Raw genomic sequence first — 14,068 nt, 5'->3', positions numbered from 1 at the left:
TAGGAAGATTGCAAGTGTATGGCCCATCCAAGTGTTTTTGCTGCTTGGCCTCGCAATCTGAATCGTTGGAGCATGTCTTTGCGGAAGGTGAGTTAGCTCAATTTTTGTGGACCTTTTTTGGGAATGGCGCTGGAGTGAGTTATAGAGGAATAGGGGTGCGGTCGCGTTTGGCGGCTTGGTGGTGCCAACCGGTTCGGCACTCTCGTATGGAGTCATTACACTCGGTTTTGCCTTGCATTATTTGCTGGCATATTTGGTTGGTACGAAATCTTGCAATTTTTGAAGGGCAGCTCCTGCGTCGACAGACCATTTGTGATCGTATCCTGGCGGATGTTGTAGGGCTATTTTCCAGGAAGTTTGCAGGTGAGTTTACTGGGGTTGGCTCCTGGCCGGCGGTCTACTCCAATATCTCTGGGTGGAGGCCTCGGTATTCCCATAGAGTGGTTTGTTGGGAATTTCCAGCCCAGGGGGTCTTCAAGTTAAATACGGATGGGTGCTCGCTTGGCAACCCGGGCGTTAGTGGCGGGGGTGGTGTGCTTAGGGACTCGTCTGGTGCTTTGTTGTTTGGCTGACATGTCTTCAAGCGGAGATAAAGGCTTTGGTGTTTGGGATGCAACAATGCTGTCTTCGGGGATTCTTGCGGATTCGGGTGGAGGTGGACTCTCTTGTGTTAGTCAACCTACTGGTAAGACAATTGAGGTGTCCGTGGTTAGTTCGGTCGGATCTGGATGCGTTACTGGCAATCCAGGGTTTGGAGTGGACGGTGGGGCATTGTTATCGGGAGATGAATCAAGTGGCGGATGCCTTAGCCAAGGTTGGGGCACAGTCTGAGGGTATTATTTTGTATACGTCACAGTCTGAGTTGCCAAGATTGGCAAGGGGGGCCTTAGGTTTAGATAGGTCACAGACTCCTGCTATTCGTACTCGAGCTATTTCTCACTGAAGCCTGTGTACTTTGGTTTTCTTGCCTTTAATAAAACCATAGTTCTGATAAAAAAAAAATAGTTAGATTAACAATGGGGTTAAACACCTAGAAAAAATAATGTTAGAAAGTAAAGTGATTGAATCACTATAATTGAAAGGGTAAAGTGATAATAACAATGCAGTAATACTATAAAATAAAAGGATATTTTTGTTCAAAATTTATTAATATGCTGAGTTACATCAAGAACTCCTCTCCAAACTTAACATCAAAATAGCCATCATGAGCAGTAAAACCTCAGTCTCCTTTCTTTTCTTCGTTTGCTTCGTGGGTTTGCTCATTAGTGGTATAGCCATAGACTCTGATGCTAAACAAACTGCAGCATTTTATAGCAATTACTTAGCCGCCTATCAAAAGTACGCAGAGAATGTTGCAAGCAAGATGAACAACAATGGCATCCATGACAATGACATCCATTTCGAACTCCTATTTTTTCCTCCCCCAATCTTTTTCCCATTTCCATGGCATTTTCCTCCACTTCCAATTATATCGCCTTTTCCTCCACTCCCTGGCATCGGTGGTTTTCCATTTCCTCAGCAACCTCCACCACCATCTGGTGGTGATGGCAGCAAGAGCCCTCCAAGTCCTCCACAAGGTTTTCCACATCTTCCGTTTCCATGGCCTTTTCCTCATACACCTGCCGCTGGCACTCCTCCTCCATCCGGTGGCAAAGCCCCTCCAAGTCCTCCACAAGGTTTTCCATTTCCTCATCTTCCATTTCCTCATCTTCCGTTTCCATGGCCTTTTCCTCATCCACCGCCACTGGCACTCCATCCGCTCCATCCGGCGACAAAGCCCCCTCCAAGTCCTCCAGCCAAATGTCCTCCTGGGCCTCTAACCAATAAACCTCCGGCTGGCCAGAATTAGAGTTTGATGTGGCTGTTTATTTTAGACTAATAATATAAATGTCTCAATGTTTTAGACTTTAAAATAGAATATTAGTATAGATTAAATAAAAGGTCGTATTAGTATCTATTCTTTTTTTAATAAAAGTTCTTGATTTGTAGAGAAGGCCGTATTAGTATTTGTTCTTTTATTAGTCTACATCAATAAAAGTTATTGATTCGTTTGTGTTGAAAAAAAAAATTAATATGCTGAGTTGAATTACCTATAAGGGTAAAGTGACTAAAAGATAACGTTAGGAGGTAACTTGATAGTAGTGACATAGTTTTAAGAGGATAAAGTGATAATAATCCAATAATTAATGAACAAATAACTCACCATCATATCCTTTCAGGAAAAAAGAAAAAACAAATAGCAATAAAGGAAATATCACTAATAATTATTGCCCCGTAATATTATCAAAATTGTTCCATTTCTTTTGTGCTCCACTTAATACTATCTATATAAACTAGCACTCCATTTTGTTTTTAACGCTTTCAATTGGACAAGAATGAGATTGAGATATTGCTTCAAAAGTATTAAGTGTTGCAAAAATTACATACTTATAAATATTGATCGAGGATATTAAGCTATTCAAAATTCACTTGCTTGCTCGATTTGTAAAAAATTGACAAAATTATAGATCCTTCTTATGTACCAATATGAGCTATAATATTGTAGTTTTGGTGACATGTGCTAGACACCAACATAGTCATAGCCAAATTAAGCTTTAATCTTTTGATATTATCTTACAAAAAAAGGAATTTCAATTTGGCAAAAATCATGAAATTTGAGTGGTATGTCATAATTCACATCTTATTAGTTGAGTGGAAAATAAAATTTTCTTAATAGCTAAAGTGCTAATAGGTTTATATAGAGAGAGATAAATAAACATTTAAAACATTTTGAGATAGAGTATAAATTTTTGGCTTTGCTTTCTTCCTAACTTTTATCTCTTTGTAAACTGAACTTCTTTCTCCTTAGCTTTCCTCCCATGAATTATTTTGTTCTTTATTATTGTACTAGAGTCTTTCTTGTGGTTTCCTAATGAGAGTTTGCTTCTCTTCTAAGAATTCCTAAATAATTAAATAACTTAGTACATTAGATACTAAAAAAGTTAAACAAATATATTAATAAAATATATGAAACAACCTATACAAAAATAATTGATTATAAATAGTACCCTTTTTTCAAAATTAAATGAATTAAAACTTTCATATTTATAGTACTCTAAACTAGATATACAAACAATTTCCAAAAATAAAAAGATAATCAACAAAAAAATTTTGGAACAATAATGAAATTGGAAACCTGGTTTGGTACTAATAATTAACTAGGGTCCAAATGCTTTGTAGTTGTCGAATAAGAACTCCTCTCTCTCTTTTTTTTTTTTGTTTTCTTGTTAATTTCATGTGTTATCAGAGAACGAAAAGTTAAGTGAAGAAGAAGGAAAATGTTAGGTTTTGTTTTCGTCTATTGCAGACAAAAGGAAGACAAAAAGATTACTTTGAGGCACAGGATAGGTATATTTGTTAAAAATCAGGTATAAAAATTTTTTTGGTTCCATTAAGTTTAACGGATTCGGTTATCTTTATAATTTAGTTCAAAGTATGAAGTGTCGTGTTGTACATTTTGAAACCATGGGGAGCTTCTCTGTGTATTAGATTTACCACCGAGGACTTTTTTGTTTTTTACCCTTTTGCCAATAATGAAATATAAATGATCCACCACGTAAAGTTTTTTGAACTTGTAAATTCTAACAATTGAAATTTCATAGATAGAGATAGTTGGGATTTGTCTATTTTCCTTTTCTTGTATTCATATTTTTTAGCACAATCCAATGCAAAGCAAAAACAAGAAGTCTATTTTTTTCAGGCAAAGCAACAAGTCTTTTTTTCACCCAATCCAATGTAGCTGGAAACCTGGAACAATTCAGATATGCACGCAAAGCATCTTAACCAAATAGAGCTACGAATTGTTAGAGAAAAGTCATCAACCATATCTTTCCCAGAAAATGAGACGAATCAATTATATTCTTCTCTGAATGCTGCCATTATATTCACCCTCCTCCCTCTCTTCTCCTTAAACAAAAGAAACAAATTAAGACTAATATAGGTTTGCAGGAGAGGGAAAGTTTGCTTCCATCTAATTGCAATCAATTGGGTGCATTTAAGTAAAGACTTATCCGTATGAAATTTCCATTGGTGCTATCATAACAAGTCTGGCAATGAACAAAGATAACAAACTTGGGGATGAGAGACTTGCTAGCTTAACGGTACCAAAAGAATTTATGAAGGAAATAGTCTGCTTTTAATCATATAACAAAGAAAGTAAATTTTGTAGTCTTGTTTATGAAGGAAACGCTGCTCTATCTCTAATTCTCGTTTGTTTTTCCAAACACGTCTTTCAAGTTATAGACATTCCGTAGGAAAAACTCAATTTTCTTTTCATATAAAAGAAAGAGAAGAGTAAATGAAGGTTAAGAAATTTGAATACTGGACGCAATATTCAATAATCCCCAGGGACCAGAGAATTTGAATCCGGATTTGAAGGCATAGAGTGACCAATAAGTTTCTTAGTTAGGTTACCATACCAAAGAAAATGTTCCTTAACAAATTCCCGTGTACTCTGTTGCTAACCCTAAGATTGAGTCCCCTTAATTCAATTGAAGATTGTTTTTCAACTAATGGGTTTGTGGGTTAAATAAGTTAATTAGGCTGAGCGGAATTTAAAAGAAAAGCAAGAAATCAACTTTGGGAGCCCCATGAACTCATGTCTACTTACTATTGGACTTGAAATCTTATTATTATTATTATTATTATTATTATTATTATTATTATTATTATTATTATTATTGTTATTGTTAGTGTTTTTAACTTTTTCTGATTGCGATGCTGAGAATCTCTCCATAAAAAGATAAACTATTGTTGGAAATGAATTAATTGTTCGATATCTCACTTGTGGATTCGTGACAAATGGATTTATCACAAGATATTTTGTAATCAATTCTTTCCAAATGAGGTTGTTTTCCAATTTACAAGGTGGTTATTACGTGAAATTTGAAAGATGTCAAAGAATAGATATATGGAAAGTAGTGTTTTTAACTTTTTCTGATTGCGATGTTGAGAATCTCTCCATAAAAAGATAAACTATTGTTGGAAATGAATTAATTGTTCGATATCTCACTTGTGGATTCGTGACAAATGGATTTATCACAAGATATTTTGTAATCAATTCTTTCCAAATGAGGTTGTTTTCCAATTTACAAGGTGGTTATTACGTGAAATTTGAAAGATGTCAAAGAATAGATATATGGAAAGTAGTGTTTTTAACTTTTTCTGATTGCGATGTTGAGAATCTCTCCATAAAAAGATAAACTATTGTTGGAAATGAATTAATTGTTCGATATCTCACTTGTGGATTCGTGACAAATGGATTTATCACAAGATATTTTGTAATCAATTCTTTCCAAATGAGGTTGTTTTCCAATTTACAAGTTGGTTATTTCGTGAAATTTGAAAGATGTCAAAAAATAGATATATGGAAAGTAGTTAACTGCATTACAATCATGGTGATTTAATCTTAAATCTTTGCTATCTTTTTATTTATTTATTTTTTTCTAAATGTGTATATTCGGAATGATACATGCATGTGTGCAGCCAGTTGATAGTACATATATACTTACATAAACTCGTATACCTCAAATGGTACACAACAAGGAAGAGAACTTCAGTGCTTCTCCAGATTTTGCTTAGCCAAGTTACTTAGTACTCGTTATATAACCGTAAACTATATGTTCATATGTATAACTCAAAATTTTTTTATTTCATACATTTAGAAAATATGAATTATTTTCACATAACTTTTATAAATACAGGTAACAAATTTTTGGCATATTATACTTATCAAATAATGCTTCATTTTTTGAAATATTTAAAAAGTTTTATAACATAATGACTTAGCTTCCTAGTTTTTTTTTTATTCATAAAATAGCACCTATGAATATGGTTAACGTTTATGAATTTTACGCATAGGCATAATGAGTTGATAAATATTTAATAATTTTTCTTTTTCTGGGGCGCGTGATAAGAGTTTATTTTACGTATTTTTTGTGTGTTTTATTAGTTAATTTTGGTTTGATTATTTAGTTTAATAACTAAAATAACTAAGGTTTTGGTAAAAAAACTACATTTTATGTTAAAATGGCTAAACATTGCATTTTATGGATTTTTATGGTAAAAACTTCATATTTTGTAGGTTTAATGATTCAATCATCAAATGAAGTGCATTGAGAAGATATTTGGATGATTGAAGATGGATTAAAGTGGTGAAAATAAAATATGAAGTGTAAAAAGGAAAAATGCAATTTGAATCAAGAAAAGTCAGGTTTTGACAACTCTGACACGTTTTGGTATTTTGACTATATCTGGAGCTACACAGATCGGATCAAGGTGATCTTGGTACCATTTTGAAGCTAAGAGATATATCTACATTTGGTATGAAGACATCAAAGTCCAGTTCAGCCGTTTTCATAGTCCAAAAGTTGAAATACCGAAATTCAACTCAGCTGTCCAAAGTGGAAAACAGAGCTCTGACCAGTGTTTAGTATTTCGATCATATCTCAGGCTACAAAGCTCAGATTTGGATGATTCTTGAAGCATTGGAAAGCTAACTCAAAGGGCTACAACTTTGGTGTTTTACAAAAAATCCAGTTCAGCCTTTATGATAGAGAAAATCGTAGCTGAAGTAAGGACAAAGTGAATACGCGAGTACACAAAACGTGACTTGTAACCGCGTTTTGTGTAGGCGCGTTTTCCGGCCGCAATTCTGCAATTTTGCTCAGTCAATTCTCTTGTGTTCTGACTACTTTCCAGCTACAATCTGCAAGAGAATTCGGTGCACATGCTTTAGAAGACAAAAGGGCAAGAAAGTTGGCATATTTTCAAGTCAAAAACAATGGCTATTGACTATCTTAACAATTTCAGATTTGGAAATCAAATGCAGCAAATTTGGACCAATGGAAAAGGAGCTTTTGGAGCAGTTTATATAGGGAGCAACCAGGACATGCAGAGCATACGGAAGAAGCTTGGAAGTGCAGAAATGTAGTTTTTCCATTCTCTTAGTATTAGATTAGTGTAGTATAGTTTAGCTAGTTAGTTCATCCACTCTTGTACATTATCTAGATTAGGATGAAAATGGAGATGAAGAAGGCAAGGTGATGAGCTCAAGTGACATGGGTTACATTCCTTTCCAACTCTTTATCTTTTGTATTTGATTCCAAGTTTAGCTAATATACAAGTTCTGGATTTTATATTTAATATGTGTTTTTAAAGTTTATACCTTGGGTTTGGTTGAACTTCCTATGATTGTTAGTGTTTATTATTTGGCTATTTGATTGCTAGTATTTGAGCAAGTTATTTAGCACTTTGGCTCTTGAAATCATGATTAATCTGGTACCATTAATTCTGATTATCTAAGGTGTTATTTCTGCAATGAAAATTGAGATTTAACATTAGTTCAAGAAGTGCTAAACATAGGGAGTACACTCACGAAAGTAGAGGTGCACCTATGTGGTTTTTAGTGATTCATTTCATGTAATTTCACTGAAGAAATGAACTTGTAGCTAATTTCATAACCATGAGAATAGGTATGGATTAGTTATAAGTATAATTGATTCACTGCGAAAGTAGGATTCAAATGCATAAGGAAATTACACCATAATTAGCCTAGATGTAGTATTCAATGATCCAAATATAATACTTGCATGAGTAGTTAGGGATACCACAACCTAAGGAGCTTTTATTTGTTAATTTCTTGTATAAGTGCAGTAGGTTAAATTTCTTATCATTAATTGATAGTCTAAATAATAGAGAAACTTTAGTAATACCGGTAATTGTTCACTCTTCCTTGTGGGATCGACCCGATATATACCCTAAACTACTAGTTGATCTGTATACTTGCAGTGAACGGGTGTAATTCGGTATTTTTTAGCTTGCACGTATGTAAAATACCCGTCAAGTTTTTGGCGCCGTTGCCGGGGATCGAACCCGGGTCACCCGCGTGACAGGCGGGAATACTCACCACTATACTACATATACCGGTATTACTACACTAAAAAATACCGAATTACACCCGTTCACTGCAAGTATACAGATCAACTAGTAGTTTAGGGTATATATCGGGTCGATCCCACAAGGAAGAGTGAACAATTACCGGTATTACTAAAGTTTCTCTATTATTTAGACTATCAATTAATGATAAGAAATTTAACCTACTGCACTTATACAAGAAATTAACAAATAAAAGCTCCTTAGGTTGTGGTATCCCTAACTACTCATGCAAGTATTATATTTGGATCATTGAATACTACATCTAGGCTAATTATGGTGTAATTTCCTTATGCATTTGAATCCTACTTTCGCAGTGAATCAATTATACTTATAACTAATCCATACCTATTCTCATGGTTATGAAATTAGCTACAAGTTCATTTCTTCAGTGAAATTACATGAAATGAATCACTAAAAACCACATAGGTGCACCTCTACTTTCGTGAGTGTACTCCCTATGTTTAGCACTTCTTGAACTAATGTTAAATCTCAATTTTCATTGCAGAAATAACACCTTAGATAATCAGAATTAATGGTACCAGATTAATCATGATTTCAAGAGCCAAAGTGCTAAATAACTTGCTCAAATACTAGCAATCAAATAGCCAAATAATAAACACTAACAATCATAGGAAGTTCAACCAAACCCAAGGTATAAACTTTAAAAACACATATTAAATATAAAATCCAGAACTTGTATATTAGCTAAACTTGGAATCAAATACAAAAGATAAAGAGTTGGAAAGGAATGTAACCCATGTCACTTGAGCTCATCACCTTGCCTTCTTCATCTCCATTTTCATCCTAATCTAGATAATGTACAAGAGTGGATGAACTAACTAGCTAAACTATACTACACTAATCTAATACTAAGAGAATGGAAAAACTACATTTCTGCACTTCCAAGCTTCTCCCGTATGCTCTGCATGTCCTGGTTGCTCCCTATATAAACTGCTCCAAAAGCTCCTTTTCCATTGGTCCAAATTTGCTGCATTTGATTTCCAAATCTGAAATTGTTAAGATAGTCAATAGCCATTGTTTTTGACTTGAAAATATGCCAACTTTCTTGCCCTTTTGTCTTCTAAAGCATGTGCACCGAATTCTCTTGCAAATTGTAGCTGGAAAGTAGTCAGAACACAAGAGAATTGACTGAGCAAAATTGCAGAATTGCGGCCGGAAAACGCGCCTACACAAAACGCGGTTACAAGTCACGTTTTGTGTACTCGCGTATTCACTTTGTCCTTACTTCAGCTACGATTTTCTCTATCATAAAGGCTGAACTGGATTTTTTATAAAACACCAAAGTTGTAGCCCTTTGAGTTAGCTTTCCAATGCTTCAAGAATCATCCAAATCTGAGCTTTGTAGCCTGAGATATGATCGAAATACTAAACACTGGTCAGAGCTCTGTTTTCCACTTTGGACAGCTGAGTTGAATTTCGGTATTTCAACTTTTGGACTATGAAAACGGCTGAACTGGACTTTGATGTCTTCATACCAAATGTAGATATATCTCTTAGCTTCAAAATGGTACCAAGATCACCTTGATCCGATCTGTGTAGCTCCAGATATAGTCAAAATACCAAAACGTGTCAGAGTTGTCAAAACCTGACTTTTCTTGATTCAAATTGCATTTTTCCTTTTTACACTTCATATTTTATTTTCACCACTTTAATCCATCTTCAATCATCCAAATATCTTCTCAATGCACTTCATTTGATGATTGAATCATTAAACCTACAAAATATGAAGTTTTTACCATAAAAATCCATAAAATGCAATGTTTAGCCATTTTAACATAAAATGTAGTTTTTTTACCAAAACCTTAGTTATTTTAGTTATTAAACTAAATAATCAAACCAAAATTAACTAATAAAACACACAAAAAATACGTAAAATAAACTCTTATCAAATACCCCCACACTTGAACCATTGCTTGTCCTCAAGCAATAAAAATACAAACCAACAATGATCCAAAATTTGAAAATAAACATATGTAGCATTTCAACTTCATTTCCTCAAAACAAAGTAAATAACCAGTTGATAGTGTACCCATCCCGTTGTTCAGTTGAGGATTGTTTTTCACTAATAGGTGTATGGTAGGGGTGAGCAAACGGTACAAATTCGATAATTCGGTTAGTTGAATTCGGTGAATTTGGTTATTTGACTTATAGAAATCTAAACCGCTTTTAATTTCAAATTGGCTATAACCGAATTCATTCGTAACCGATTTCGAATTCGGAAATGGTAATGAATTCGGTTAACCGAATTCATTTAAAAAAAACTGATTTTTTAAAAATTATTACTGATTTGATCCCCAAATTTATTCATAATTTAACACATTACTTATGTTCTAATCATTTTGTCGTTTAATTTAATTGGCATTTATTTGATCACTTATACCTAGAATCCTTAGTCTATGATTTAAGGAACACATAAAAAGTGATTAATTGAAACTAGAATAAACCTTAGACTATACAATGATTAGTGATAATTTATGAATTTATAATTTACAATGATTAATAATAAGTAATATTAGTTACAAACTTACAAATTACAATGATTAGTGACAAGTTATACTAGTTACAAACTTATAATTTATTTCAAATCAAAATAAAACTTATTTACTTGCATATGTTATTGTGAAAGTCAATACACTAATACATTGATTTGCAATTCATATGCATTTATTTACATTGCTTAGTTGTCTTGTCTATACTTAAAGCCTTAAGATTAGTGAATAGAGAATATAAATTTTTATGTTAAATATGTAATGTAAATTTAAAGCACATTAATACTTGTAAGTTACAGGTTACGTATTCAAATATTCAATAATTCAAACATGAATGATGTATCAAATTACCAATATCTAAATTCTAATTACTAATTATGTTTATTGTTTAATATTTAGTATTATACATATATGTATTAATTATTATCTAATTCTCGTCATGTTACTCATGTATAAAATAATAAGAATTATAGTTATATTATATTGTTATGTATCACTATATATTTGTATTATTATAGTCATATAACAATTAACAAATACTAAAATAATATATTGTACATTATTATATATTATTATTATTATAAGTACATGATAATACCATATACTAACTATTATTAATAACATTTACCTGTATAATATAATAATATATTAGTAGTATATACTAATACTAAATAGCATTTATCTATATATTATATAATTTTATAAACTAATTTGGTACTCGAATGCGGTAATGTGGTACCCTATTTCATTTTACCGAATTTGAATACGAAATCGGTTATTACCAAATTCATAATTTCATTACCTATTTCATACCATATTAGAATTCGTTGAATTCGATATGTACCGAATTTGTACCAAATTACCAAATACCCGATTTCAAATTACCAAATTAAATTTGAATTCGATTATGAATTCGGTCTGTACCGAATTTGCTCACCCCTAGTGTATGGGCTAAATAAGTTAAATGGTTCGAATGGGATTTAATTGAAAAGCGAAAAGTCAACCTTGGAAACCCATGAACCCATGTCAACTTACTATTGCTATTGAAATCTTATTATGAGATCCTAAAGCCCGATCTGCTCTACTTGTATTTTCTCAAAAAAATTTGGCCCAACTAAATAGCAATAACCCAATTATAATTACACACACCCAAGAATTTATTGTAAAAGTCCGATCTTATTTTAAAGACCTAGCTTTAGCTAAATAAACCAAGTAAATTTTAAACCCAAATATAAAGATAAATAAGCTTTTTTTGTGAATAGGTTTAATTCTAGGGCCAAATTCAAATTCAAATAATATAATGATAACGTACAAGGTGATCATAGATTCGAAGATTTAATGCATGTTTTGAACTCTAAACATCGAACTGAAGCTCCCATAATTTTGGATGGCAAATCCAAAAGGTTAAAAAAATAGCATTTATACCACAAATTGGTTTATGCCCAATAGCTTCACAAAAGCTCGTCCAAATGCTAGTGAAAATTTTCTATCATTTAAGTCGTGTGCATAACTGATAAAAGTGCATGAACTGATGCGGTTTGATGTTCTTGAAATAGGAACTTGTTTTTCCTTCAAGGAGGGAAATAAAATCGTACTTGTTTTTAATACACTAATGTTGATGCCTCCATTGGCAAGCATGCACATCTGGGCGATGAAAGTAACTACTTTATGTGAGAGATATCATTGAGTCTTTTTTTCATCAGTTATAACAAGAATATAATGATATATGTACTTGTCACAATAAATTGTACTACACAAAAATTTTAGGTAATTACCAAGGTTAGAATTCTGATCAAGGTTAATTGTTCCAAACTGGAAACCAGCTAATCAATTTTATTTGGTTGCAAAAAATTTTGGATATTTTCACTCTGGTCACCACCGCGGGTAATGGATCGTTTACAAAATACTTTTGGATTACCAACTAGTACAGCCCTCAATAGCGGGATCCTAATATACAATCCTAAGTTTTTGTTAAAAAATGAACATCCTAAGGAAACTTGTATTTGATTAACAAATAAAAATTTGAAGAAATCCAATTTGGCATAAAAAAAAAGAGAGAACAAAATCAGGTGTGGAGGGTTTTTTTTTTTTTTTATGTCATTGACATGACATAAGCATCAAAAATTGGGTGATGGAGCAACAATGTGAAGCTTATAGAGTTACGTCAATCGGTTGAGTGCTTGCATAAACTAGCTTTAATATGATATATCTAGAGTGCAAAAATACATAGGTATAGAATTTGACGCAACTGGCAAGGCGATCAAGGAAACCAATATAAGTCTTTTTATTAAATGAGTGGGTTGGATGACATCATATATAATATATGACGCTAAAATTTTATTATCCAACCACTGGAATAGCCATTTTTCACTTTGGCTCTTTGATAAGTTTTGCTTATCCAACCAAGGGTATATTTCTCACATTGCCCTTTTCATCCAGAAAAATCACAACACGATTACAACAAAAATCCGGAAACGTCACGAACCCTTTAGGAAAAAGCCTAACTATGACCAATGGATCGTCTTTCTCGATGATCGCCTTGGCATGCTGTCCATTCACTCCCACCAATTCAGGCCACTCATACTTGTAGCCTGTGCCTGCATCGATCAAAACACATGTTTGGAAGTTCCATCTTGTACTAAAACAAGATATTGGAAACTTAAAAAAAAAAAAAAAGAAAAACACAAAATCTTAATTATGTCTTAAATCTTGTTGTACTAATATCAATCAATCAAGATTCTACAAGTTATTAACTAAGAATCACATAAAAAATAACACGCGCGCGCGCACACACATATATATAGCAACAGACACACACTATACATATTTGACATTTTGACGAATGGATCGATTGGAAATTCTTGTTTGGAGGCATCTTAGTGTCTAGAATTTCAATTCTTGCCCTAATGTTCAAACCAAAAAATACAACTCAAGAGATTACACATTCTTGCTCTTTGAGTATCTAGCGCCATTATTATTTTTAATAGTAGTTGGTTGACTAACCTTTGACACAACATATAGGATCATGGCAACGTCCCCCATAACAGGATGGATATGGATGCCGTTCAGCCATCGACCTTTGGAATTTTGAGGCTGTATATCTATCTGTTGTGAAAGTTCAGGCAACTGAAGGCAATAATATATAGAAATTCATAGTCAAATAACAATACGAATACGTTATAATTAAAAGCCATATTATTATTTTAACCTTTTCTGATTGCGGTGGTGAGAATCTCTCCGTAAAAGATAAACTTTTGTTGGAAATCAATTTTTTTTTTTTTTCATCAATTTCTTTTTTTTTTTTTTATTAATAGAAACAAATTTTACAAACGGAAAAAGACCATTTCAAAGTACAACAGACAACACTAAAGACAATAAATCAAAGACAAACCTCCTTGCCCCATTTATCAAATACACATTTAGCAAAGGTCTTGTCTCCTTTTGAGAAGTGGTATCAGAGCCACACATTTGTTTAATTTGCATACGCATATTTAAACTTTGCATTTACATTTACTTTATTTGAATTACATTTCTATTTTAACTTGGCTATTTCATGCATTTATGTTACATATTTTATTAAACTT

General features: G+C 32.9%; 1 long non-coding RNA gene across 1 annotated transcript; it reads right to left on the bottom strand.

Moving 5' to 3' along the window:
• Positions 1-12,749: 12,749 nt before the first annotated feature.
• On the bottom strand, positions 12,750-13,577 carry LOC140021040 (uncharacterized). Its single transcript, XR_011825019.1, has 2 exons — positions 13,488-13,577; positions 12,750-13,081 (listed from the first exon to the last, which is right to left on the bottom strand). It is a non-coding gene; the product is annotated as an uncharacterized lncRNA (long non-coding RNA).
• Between the last annotated feature and the right edge of the window lie 491 nt (positions 13,578-14,068).

This window comes from Coffea arabica, chromosome 11e (assembly GCF_036785885.1).
Source record: "Coffea arabica cultivar ET-39 chromosome 11e, Coffea Arabica ET-39 HiFi, whole genome shotgun sequence".
In the NCBI taxonomy this organism is placed as follows: domain Eukaryota; kingdom Viridiplantae; phylum Streptophyta; class Magnoliopsida; order Gentianales; family Rubiaceae; genus Coffea; species Coffea arabica.
This window is presented reverse-complemented; position numbering and strand designations above follow the sequence as displayed.